Genomic DNA, 12,325 nt, shown 5'->3' with positions numbered 1-12,325 from the left:
AAAAAAAAAAAAAAAAAGCTGAATGAATCGATTTCATTCAGGTAAATGCTTGCTTATAGCAAAGTAATTCTTTGCTATAAGCAAATTGGGGAAGTGATCAGTATTTTTTTTTTTTTTTTTTTAAACACAAAGTAGTACAATGTTACTATGGTAACACTGTACTACTTTGGTCATAGCAAAATATGAAAAAAAATCTTAAAAAATAAAAATTAAATATAATAAAAAAAAAATATATATATATATATATATATATATATATATATATATATATATATATATATATATATATATATATATATATATATATATTTTTTTTTTTTTTTTCCCCCCATACTGTCACCAGTCAGTGTCCCTGTTAACCACCATGCCAGTTATATGATGACGCTGTACTGCACTGGTGACAGTATGTAAAAAAAAAAAAAAAGTGAAAATAATTTTTTTAATTTTCTCATTTTCCGAAAAATGACAAAAAAAAAAATAGCTTAAAAAAAAAAAAACTCGCCATGCCTCTTATGCAGTACGTCGGACTGTCTACTCTGCAAAAAGGGGTCATTTGGGGGATATCTGGACTGTTCTGACATTCTTGGACCTCAAGAAATTAGATTGGCTGTCAGTACTTCAGGATTGATCTATATTTAGATCTATACTAAAGTTTGTGAACTCTATAACCTTCCTACAAACTAAAAAATACATCCTAATTTGGGTTATTTTCACCAAAGACATGTAGCAGAATACATCTCGGCCTAAATTTATGAAGAACAATTATTTATTTGTAAACTTTTATAAAACAGAAACAAAGAAAAATGTGAGTTTTTTTCAAAATTTTTGGTCTTTTTTTGTTAATTTAGCAAAAAATAAAAAAACCCCAGCGGTGATTTAATACCACCAAAAGAAAGCTCTAGTTGTGTGAAGAAAATGATAAATTTTTAGTTTGGGTACAGTGTTGTATGACCGCGCAATTGTCATTCAAAGTGTGAGAGCGCTGAAACCTGAAAAATGGCCTGGGCAGGAAGGTGTAAAATTGCACGGTATTGAAACAGTTAACTTGGTAATCCTAGACTTTGAGGAAGTCTAGGATTACCACGACTATACTGTACATACTGTAGTCAAAGTTCAATTGGGGTTACCCATAGCAACCAATTAGCAAGTTTTTCCATTATTCTGACAAAGGCATGGAGTTGTGTTGTCAGACAGGATTTTAAAGACTACAATATAATATATAATTTAGCAAGTTAAACAGTTCACATGTGTCTCATTGGCATATTTAACAATTTGCATGTTTTTGGTTTGGATGGGTCACAACATTTACACAAATCTTTAGTATAATAAACTATTTTTCTAACTTTAAAGCAAAAAAAAAATTATAATCAAGATTACTGCTGAGTAAACAAAACATTCAAACATGGTTTCTTTGTACATAGTTGATCTGGACACTGAATGTACCTGAACATGCCCAGAAATTTATTGTTTTCTGCAATTGGCTCAATGCTGTTCCCCTTGCTGCAATACTGGGACTGATCGTGTGTCTATAACATGAAGATCTTCCCACTAAGGACTCATAGAAAATTACAGGAATGTATGTATACATTTCAACAAACTGTTAGCTGGTAAGACCGAATTAAGTTAGCTAAAATGTTTTGGAGTCAAGTAACTGACAAGGGAAGATTTACAGTATTTCTTCGCAAAGGTGGAGTTGTACTTTAAAGATGTCATGCACATGGACACCTGGAGATAAGGACATAAATAATCCATTTACTTGCCTCAACCACAGTGTATGTGAACAACTTTACAATATAAAAATTACAGAATGCGGGTATATTCCAGTACTTCAGTGAGTACATGCATTTGCAATCAGCTTCTATCTTATTTGTTTCACATAGCAAGAGTGCAGCCATTTGGTTTTTAAATTGTAATTTTCTAAGCTATGCTGAGAAAAAAAAACCTGACAAAGTTGGTCTCAGACATTTTGTGTAAAATTATTAAATATTGATACATGTTCCCTCTTGACTAGTGCCATTATCCATAGCAAATCAGTTTGACACTTTAGTAATCCCTCCCCACCAATGTGTCATCCTCCAAATGTTTATATTTGCATATAATCAGCACTTCTATCAGTGTCCCTGTTTCTTCACCATGGTTTGCTTATTTTTATGCAAGGCTGAACACTCAGATCTTGCTTCAATAGAATTCATAGAAGGCCATTTGTGACCTAGTTCCAAAGTTTTTCTATTTTCAATGACTTTTGAAAATGTGCCAATTCACTTCAAACAGGTAGAAGACCCCTGCCCTCCAGCACCGTACAATGGAATCTACATTCACAACTGTGTATGCCAAGGAACTCTCTGAACACCATCAGTACATAGAGAGGCTGGGCCAAGGAACATTTAGCAAAGTCCTACTTGTTCAGGAAAAGGCCACAGGTATATAAAACCAATCAATTTTCATGACTATAGAAGTATTTTAATTGATGTATTTAATGCATTCTTAGTTGACATGTTTGATATTTTAATTATGTTCAGTATTAAACAATTAAAAGATTTTATTTTTAAAATAGGGCAAAACATAAAATATATTAGCATTTTATGTTAGTCGATGGCAGCCAGCTAGTGGCAAGCTCTAAGTAAAACATGAGCTTTCTGTGAAAATCAGAAGGTATGACTTGCAGTCACTGCACTGTCTGACAGACAATTGAATGTCTAACCTAGTACACACTCCAAAAAAAAAAAAAAAAAAAAAGCTCGGGAGGAGATCCTGTACTAACAATACAATGTTAGTACAGCGATCTCCCTGCTAAGCTATGGTGTTCTGTCTGGGGAAGTCCTCTGTCATAACACACCGATCAGCGCCTTCAGCCAATGGCTGAGAGTGCTGATCGACCCAATGTTTTCAGTTATGCTCCAGACCAGCTTTCATACACACAAGCCAAATTGTCAGCAAGTTTTTTGAACCGGCCGATACCGCCCAATATTCAGCCTGTGTGTACGGGGCTTTACATAAACAGGTTGCCAAGAAGAATGCTGGCTGTGCTAGGCCTTCTAAGCAGAAATCTTAGCAGGTATTGCAGACCATTGTGGACGCAGCATATAGTAACCCTGTCTTCATTGAAGATTAGTTAGAAAAATGAATGGGAATTGAATAGACTTTGATAAACCATAATCAGCAGCAATCTTGTAATCTTCAGTAACACAGGGTTTGTTGATAAACATGAATACAATTGATTCCTATAGAAATCAAAGACAGATCTTTCAGATCCTGTGAGATCCAAGCAGAACAGTGCTTTAAGTAATTGTTTTTTTATATCCTTTGTTTGTGAGGGCTAAAAAGTGAAACGCATTTTCTACAGACACAGTCTCCCCTTCATGTTTCTAGCACTGTATGGTAGACTGGAAGGGTGAAGTGTTTGCCATGGACAACAAAACCATCTGTGTGCTGTTCCTTAGAGTCCTGTTTAGGATCGAATTGTTGAGGTGTCTTTGTTTTAAGGTAACCCAGTGGCCATGAAGTTGGTGAGAAAGGCTCTCAAATTGGTCCTGTCCTTTCTGAAAGAGCAATCCATGTCTATCTCTGTGCAACAATCCAGGCATCATCACCACCTACTCAATCTTCATTGAAACTATGAAGTATTATATCTTGACCCAGGAACTGGCTACACCTGGAACCCTACACGATCTAATGGAGTCCAAGGTGAGCAGTTTTAAATAACTTGTTTCTAGCTTTAAGAAAGGAGACTCACTAAACCAAAAGTACAAATTAGAATTGTTACTGATATCAACTGAACAGTTTTAATTTATGGAAAAAACATTGATTGCTACTGCCAACAACCCCACATTTTGTTCAATACAGACATCTTGAGATCAATAATATCCCATCTTTACAACTAGATTTTTAGAAGATATGGGCCTGATGAGGCTACTGTGATAGTGTGCTGCATCAGTAATTGGCTCACTCCAGAACAAGGGAAGCAGATTAAAGCTTAATCATGCAAATGCAATTGTCAACATTTTAGTAGATCTATAACAATGACATTTGAAGTCAGCTCAAGTTAATGGATTGCTACAGAAAAAAAAGAAAAAAAAATACACAGTGGTGTCGCAAACGTGCGCCCCAGAGACTGACGCAGTCTGCCATTTAAGAATAGCCATGTTATTCCCTCATTCTCCTTCCCCCTCCCTTCCAGAGAGGCACAGTGACAGATGTGTGTGTGTGTTAAGTGTCACAGGCCAAATCCCAGCAGGGAGCCACGTGGTGCTGCACTATCCAAAGAACCTGTGTAATTTCACACCTCATAAAAAGATAAAAAGGAGCCTTCCCAAGAGTTCAAGGCATTCCCAAGAAGCCCAAACCAGCTAACATTTTTAAAACATCCATTTTTCCCCTATGTCTCATATCTTGGAATATGAGAGACCTACACAAAAAGGCAGACATCTCATCGGATGGACGATGAGCAGGCGAACAGTTTGATGGGTCACTCGCCTTATCTCGGGTGCACGGGAAGGCAGAGAAATAGATCTCGAACCGTGTAGCATACAACTTCATAATTCAAATTTAAATAATCCTCAGACTTGTCTGCATAATATATCCGGGGGTGGACTGTCGCTTATGCAGATGGAAAGTTATGGACCAGAATATGAATTATGAAAGATGTGGGCTTCAGTTTAGGGTTCCACCTGACGATCCCTCCCTAAACAGGGGATTGGTCTTTTACTTCAGAACCACCCCCTGATGAGAAACTTTAAAGCAGACTGTCAAGCCTAAGAAGTTAAGTTGAAGACATCTTCCAATTTTAACATCAATATACCACCTGGGGAGACCTGTGCCTTTCACTCTGAAACCTGACCTGCTTATATCCAAGGCTTAATGGCAAGTAACTTAACCCTTTAACGTCTCCGTTCTCTTTGCTGTGCTCTGTACATACATAAAATCTATATCTTAGTTTAAATCTCTGTAAAATATTTTTATTGCACCTGTTTGACCCTTTTAGTAATAAATCTTTCTGAAAGTGTTGAGCTGCTTCTATAGCTCTTAATTGCAATTTACAAATCCCTGCCTTTAAAGAGATGCTACAGTTTGTGTCAACCCTCGGTATAACAGGCCTGTATTATGACCGGGTTATGCAGTCGATTATAATCAACCATCATAGTGTTATAGCGGAATGCAGAGTTTCCTCTTGCTCCGATTAAAAAGGAGGTGGTGGCAGTGTGAATGGTTAATTGCCAAATTAACCTGACCCAGTAACAATCAATCCAGGCTGCTGGCACGTCGATCTGTATCCATTAGCAGGAAAATAGTTGTGCAGGGTGCAGCTGGGTGTGGCTTTGTTATGCACGTCACATCGCGGTTTTAGGTCGGCTAGCCCTTCAGTCACGAGTTTTGGTGACAAGGTCTGGGGTCCGACGCCGCAATCGTGACAAGTGGCGTTTGAGATAAAAATCTACAGAACTTTCCATTTTCGTTCCATTATAGCTCTGCTATTTTCACTAGGAAAGTTAATGTCTTGCACATGCTTCACAATACATCAACCCTGTTTTCCCTAATTACTTATTGAATGAAAGGAGACAGCCATACAAAAAGAAAACAAGTAAAAATGTCACAAAAATGGTTTTTTTTTGGTGATTCAACCCATGCACAAACCATAGTTTTGGGTGAACTGATTAATGAATGGCAAGTCAGCATTGCAAATTCCTTGAAAAAAAAAAATGTTATTTGACTTTAAGTTTATTGTATTCCATGTGATATTGAAAGATCTTCTAAAAGGTTTTCGGTCTTTTTTCAGGTGGGAATTCCAGAGGAAATGGTAAAACCCTGTGGAACACAGTTGGCCAGGGCTCTGGATTTCATGCAGAGCTGAGGACTGGTGCACAGAGACCTTAAAGCAGACAATGTCTTGCTTATGGACATGGAATGCCACATAATCAAATTGTGCGACTTTGGTCTCGCTCAGGCTATTGGCAGCCTTGTGAGTAAACGGTCACATACCACCCCATATCTGTCTCCAGAGCTGTGTGCCTTGAAGAACGAAGAGTCCTTGGTTTTAACTTCACGTGTAGATTCCTGGGCTTTAGCAGTTCTCTTTGTTGCTCTAACAGGAAACTATCCCTGGGAAAGTGCTGTGGAGGAGGATATCATGTACCAGGCCTTCAACTCCTGGCAGAAGAGTTCCAAAGTCATTTCCCCACCAGCTCACTGGAAGATGTTCACACAAGAGGCACTGAACATGTTCAACAAACTCCTTTCTCAGGACCCTAACTCAACCCTCTGTTCTTTCCATCATAAACTGCGTTACACTTGGAGAACTGAAGAATTCTCAGAAGGGGAAATCACAGGAGGAAGACACAGGGGAAGATTAACTTTTTCCATGCCAGTTTATACTTGCCTTGTTACATCCCTACTTTTGTGACCTTTAAATTCCCCTTACCTTTTTAAATTGATCCCCCTTACCTTCTGCTTATGACATTGCTCTGTAACCCCATTGAGTTTGTGCTATTACAGTGGTAAATTATTTCACTTTCTGCATGCCTTTTTAAACCTTAAAAAACACTTTGTGAAAGCAATAGATGTTTGTCTGCTGAATGCCTCGTGAAACTATTTTCTCTCTACTTCACATGGCCCATTTTTCCCCCCATTTCCTATTTTTAGATATATAGATTTTTTTTTTTTTATTAAAAAAAAAGCCCATTGCCAACTTAAATTACAGCACAAAGGAAATTTGAATTGCTTACTTGCAATATTCCTTTGCATGCGCTGGAAAAAAAAAAAAAAAAAAAAAAAAAAAAAAAAAAAAAAGGAAGGTGCCTCATCCTCTTCTAGTAGTGTCTCATTACTGTGTGCTGGCCCAGATTTTCTTCTTCATGCCTCTGCTCCCTTATGCCATTTTAAAAAAAGGTTCTGTAGGGATCTGAAGAAGCAGAAAATCCAGGACAGAACAGACTGTAGATAGGCCCTTCCAAAAGAGGAGAGGGATATGTAAGGGAATTGGCTCTGCACTAGTTTAAATTTTATTGCATATTGGTGGTGGAAAAGAACATTGCAAGCTAGTTTTTTTTTTTTCTTCTTAAAAAAAAAAATAATAATAATAATAATAATAATAATAATAATAATAATAATAATAATAGGCACTTCAAATAACTCATTTCAAAATAAGTGATTTTACCATTTTTTTCCTCGTTCTGTAATGTTCCCTTCCAGCAGCAATCTGCTTGAAAATTAAATTGCTGCAGAGCCAATTCCCTAGCACAGCTCTCTCCCACTTTGAAGGTCATTGCCTTCTGTTCTGAAGGGCCTATTTACTGTCTGTGCTGGTCCAGCTTCATTGCTCTTTCCCTCACCTCCCTATACCTTTGGTTGGCTTTAGGCATAAAATTACCTAAACAGGTGCCAAAACTGGAAGATTCACCTTCACCTCTTGCTCTGTGGCAACTGAAACATTTGAATTTTAAAGACTTTTTCTTTAAAATATTAGAACTGTATTTACAATGCATATACATTTGCTATAAAAACTGATTACCTCCCATTTTTAAACCAAAGATAGATTTATCATCATTACTTCTAAAGATCCACAATCTTATGCATCTGAATTTTAATTAAGAAATTGAAATTGCTTTTTATTTAAACCTGTACTTAGAATTATGTAGGCTGCAATTACTGACTTCCTAAGAATGTAATTCTCCCCCCCCCCCCCCCCACTAACCCCTTAACAAGCATGCAGATTAGAAAGTCAAAGCCAAGGCTAAACTTAATTTGCATACTTGTTCTGCCTTGGAATACCAGCCTTTACTAGCCTCTTCAGAGGTGGAGGTATATGGCGGCAGCTTCTATAGTCTTATTACTCAGGCCCCCTTTCAAAAATGCTCTTCAGGTTCTAGCTTGTGAAATGCTGATTTAGGCATTTGATTGTCATGGGTCAAAGAGGGTTTGCTCCACCAAACTGACCATATTTTATAAGACTGTGCCTTTCCCTCTTCTCAACCTAACACTAATTATTTAACTTAGAAATATATTTAGAGGAAGTCTAGGATTTCCATTACTATACTGTACATAGTTAGTAAGTTCAATTGGGGTTACCCAATTAGCAAGTTTTATTCCATTATTCTGACAAAAGGCATTGAGTTGTGTTGTCTGACAGGACTTTAACCTACTAAATCATATATTCTATTGTAGTCTTAACAGTTCACATGTGTCTCAAAGGCATATTTAACCATTTGCATGGTGTTTTTTTTTGTTTGTTTTTTTTAATTAAAGATTTGTGTAAATGTTGTGACCCATCCAAACCAAACACTTTCTAACTTTACTCAGTAGCCATCTGATTTTTACTTTAAAACAAAAAACAAACATTCAAAACATGGTTTTTGTACATAGTTGATCTGGACACTAAATGTACTGAACATGCCCAGAAATGTTTTTCAGCAATTGGCTCAATGCTGTTCCCCTTACTGCAATACTGGGACTGATCGTGTGTCAATACCATGAAGATCTTCCCACTAAGCACGCATAGAAAATTACAGCAATGCACGTATACATTTCAACAAACTTTGTTAGCTGGTAGGACAGAATGAAGTTAGACTCAAAGATTTTTAGCTAAGTAACTGACAAGGGAAGATTTACAGTATTTCTTAGCAAAGGTGGAGTCATACTTTAAAGATGTCATGCACATGGGCACCTGGAGATTAAGGACAAAATGCATTTCCTTGCCTCAAACCACAGTTTATGTGAACAGTCAATCTTACAAAATAAGTTACAGAATGCGGGTATATTCCAGTACTTCAGTGTGTACATGCATTTGCAATCAGCTTCCATCTGATTTGTTTCAGATAGCATAGCTTAGAAAATTACAATTTAAAAACCAAATGGCTGCAGTCCAACTGAGAAAAAAAAACCAGAGACAAAGTTGGTCTGACATTTTTGTCTCAGCTTTTTCTCAGCTGGAGAAAACTAGCCTTTACATTTTCAAATTTCTAAGTTGTGTAAAATAATTAAAGATAGAAACTGATTTGCTATGGATAATGGCACTAGTCAAGGAGGGAACATCTCAGACACTTTAGTAATCCCTCCCCACCAATAGGTCATCCTCCAAATGTTTATATTTGCATATAATCAGCACTTCTATCAGTGTCCCTGTTTTTTCACCATGGTTTGCTTATTTCTATGCAAGGCAGAACACTCAGATCTTGCTTCAATAGAATTCATAGAAGGCCATTTATGACCTAGTTCCAAAGTTTGTTTTCTATTTTCAATGACTTTTGAAAATGTGCCATTTCATTTCAATAGGTAAAACACCCCTGCCCTCCAGCACCATACAATGGAATCTACATTCACAACTGTGTATGCTAAGGAACTCTCTGGTCACCATCAGTACATCAAGAGGCTGGACTAAGGAACATTTGGCAAAGTCCTACTTGTTCAGGAAAAGGCCACAGGTATATAAAACCAATCAATTCTCATGACTATAGAATTATTTTAATTGATGTATTTAATGTATCATGTTAGTTGACATGTTTGATATTTTCATTATGTTCAGAATTAAAAGATTTTATTTTTAAAATATGGCAAAACATGAAATATTAGCATTTTATGTTAGCAGATGGCAGCAAGCTAGTGGCAAGCTCTAAGTAAAACATGAGTTTTCCAGATTATTTTTGCAGACTTTATGCCAAAAATCAGACAGTGCAATGATTGCAAGGTATACCTTCTGATAGACAATGGAATGTCTAACCTAATACACACGCCAAAAAAACAAAAAAAAAAAACGAAGAGCTTGGGAGGAGATCCTGTACTAACAATCCGTTAGTACAGCAATCTCCCTACTAAGCGATTGTGTTCTGTCTGTTGAAGTCCCCTGTCATAACACACCGATCAGCACTCAGCCATTGGTTGAAAGTGCTGATCGGCACAATGTCTTCTGTTATGCTCCAGACCAGCTTTAGTAACACAGGCCAAATTGTCAGCAAGTTTCTTTTGAACTGGCTGATACCGCCCAATATTCAGCCCGTGTGTATGGGGGCTTTACATAAACAGGTTGCCAATTAGAATGCTGGCTGTGCTAGGCCTTCTAAGCAGAAATCTTAGCAGGTTTTGCAGACCATTGTGGACGCAGCATATAATAACCCTGTCTTCATTGAAGATTAGTTAGAAAAATGAATGGGAATTGAAGACTGAAACCATAATAAGCTGTAATCTTTAGTGATACAGGGTTGGTTGGAAAACATGAATACGATTCCTAAAGAGATCAAAGACAGATCTTTCAGATCCTGTGAGATCCAAGCAGAACAGCGATTTAATTATTTTTTTTTTTATATCCTTTGTGTGTTTTTGAGGGCTGAAAGTGCAACACACATACAGTCTCCTTCATGTTGTGTTTCTAGCACTGTAGGGTAGACTGGAAGGGTAAAGTGTTTGCCATGGACAATACAAGCATCTGTGTGCTGTACCTTTGAGTCCTGTTTAGGATCGAATTGTAGGTGTTTTACAGTAACCCAGTGGCCATGAAGTTGGTGAGAAAGGACAGGAACAATTTGAGCGCCTTTCTGAAAGAGCTCTCCATGTCCATCTCTCTGTGCAACAATCCAGGCATCATCACCACCTACCCTGTCTTCATTGAAACTATTTAGTATTATATCTTGACCCAGGAACTGGCTACACCAGGAAGACTACATGATATATTGAGTCCGAGGTGAGCAGTTTTAAATAACTTGTTTCTAGCTTTAAGAAAAGAGACCCACCAAACCAAAAAGTACAAATTGGAATTGTTGCTGACAAATTGAACAATTTTCATTTATGGAAAAAAAAAATATTGCTATTGCCAACAACTCCACATTTTGTTCAATACAGACATCTTGAGATCAACAATATCCCAACTTTGCAACTATATGATTTAGAAGATATGAGCCTGATGAGGCTACTGTGAAAGTGTGCTGCATCAGTAACTGGCTCACTCCAGAACAAGGGAAGCAGATTAAAGCTTAATCATGCAAATGTCAACGTTTTAGTAGATCTATGACATTTGAAGTCAGCTCAAGTTAATGGTGTACTTTTTTGTAGCATAGTGGAGTTTGAGGTAAAAATCTACAAAAAACTTTCCATTTTCTTTCCATTATAGCTCTGCTCTTTTCACTAGGAACATTAATGTCCTGCACATGCTTCACAATACATCAACCCTGGTTTCCCTAATTACTTATTGCATGAAAGGAGACAGACATACAATAAGGAACAAGGAAAAATGTCACAAAAATGTATTTGGTTTGTGTATGGGTTGAATCACCAGAAAACCAGTTATGGGTTAACAGGTTCGTGAAAACTGCAAGTCAGCATTGCAAATTCCTTGAAAACATATAAAGCCAAATAACATTATCTAAGTTTATTATATTCCATGTGATATTGAAAAGGTCTTATAAAAGGTTTTTGGTCTCATTTTTCAGGTGGGAATTTCAGAGGAAATGGTAAAACGCTGTGGAACACAGTTGGCCAGGGCTCTGGATTTCATGCAGAGCTGAGGACTGGTGCACAGAGACCTTAAAGCAGACAATGTCTTGCTCATGGACATGGAATGCCACGATGTCAAATTGTGTGACTTTGGTCTCTCTCAGACTATTGGCAGCCTTGTGAGTAAACTGTCACATACCACCACATATGTCTCCAGAGCTGTGTACCTTGAAGGACGAAGAGTACTTGGTTTTAAGTTCACTTGTAGATTCCTGGGCTTTAGCAGTTCTCTTTGTTGCTCTAACAGGAAACTATCCCTGGGAAAGTGCTGTGGAGGAGGATATCATGTACCAGGCCTTCAACTCCTAGCAGAAGAGTTCCAAAGTCATTTCCCCACCAGCTCACTGGAAGATGTTCACACGAGGCACTGAACATGTTCAACAAACTCCTCTCAGGACCCTGACTCAGCACTCTGTTCTTTCCATCATAAACTGTGTTACACTTGGAGAACTGAAGACGTCTCAGGAGGGGGAAAGGACAGAGGAAGAATAACTTTTTTCCATGCAGCACCAGGAATCTACATGAGCACCAGCACATACAGGCATTTTGCATCACTTGATTCTGAACTACAGTTGCAAGCAGTCCTTTTAACCTGCCAGTTTATATTTGCCTGGTTACATCTCTACTTTTCTGTAACCTTTAAACTCCCCTTACCTTTTTTTTTTTTTTTTTTTTTTTTTTTTTTTTAAATGGATTCCTCTTATCTTCTGCTTATATTGCTCTATAACCCCATTATTGGGTTTGTGCTATTACAGTGGTAAATTATTTCACTTTCTGCATGCCTTTTTAAACCTTATAAAACATATAAAAAAAAACCTTCGTGAAAGCAATAGATGTTTGTCTGCTGAAT

General features: G+C 37.3%; 1 protein-coding gene and 2 pseudogenes across 1 annotated transcript in view; 2 read left to right on the top strand and 1 right to left on the bottom strand.

Moving 5' to 3' along the window:
• The window catches only part of EVA1A (eva-1 homolog A, regulator of programmed cell death), a 576,027-nt gene that overhangs the window by 417,962 nt on the left and 145,740 nt on the right, over nt 1-12,325 (bottom strand). The window lies entirely within an intron of this gene.
• LOC149442454 (serine/threonine-protein kinase SBK1-like) lies at nt 2,303-6,397 on the top strand (annotated as a pseudogene).
• Nucleotides 9,296-11,967, top strand: LOC149442453 (serine/threonine-protein kinase SBK1-like; annotated as a pseudogene).

This window comes from Staurois parvus, unplaced genomic scaffold (assembly GCF_062004578.1).
Source record: "Staurois parvus isolate SC_StPar_1 unplaced genomic scaffold, SC_StPar_1.0 ptg000886l, whole genome shotgun sequence".
Taxonomy (NCBI): domain Eukaryota; kingdom Metazoa; phylum Chordata; class Amphibia; order Anura; family Ranidae; genus Staurois; species Staurois parvus.
The sequence above is the reverse complement of the archived record's forward strand: the minus strand, read 5'-3'. Positions and strand labels throughout refer to the sequence as shown.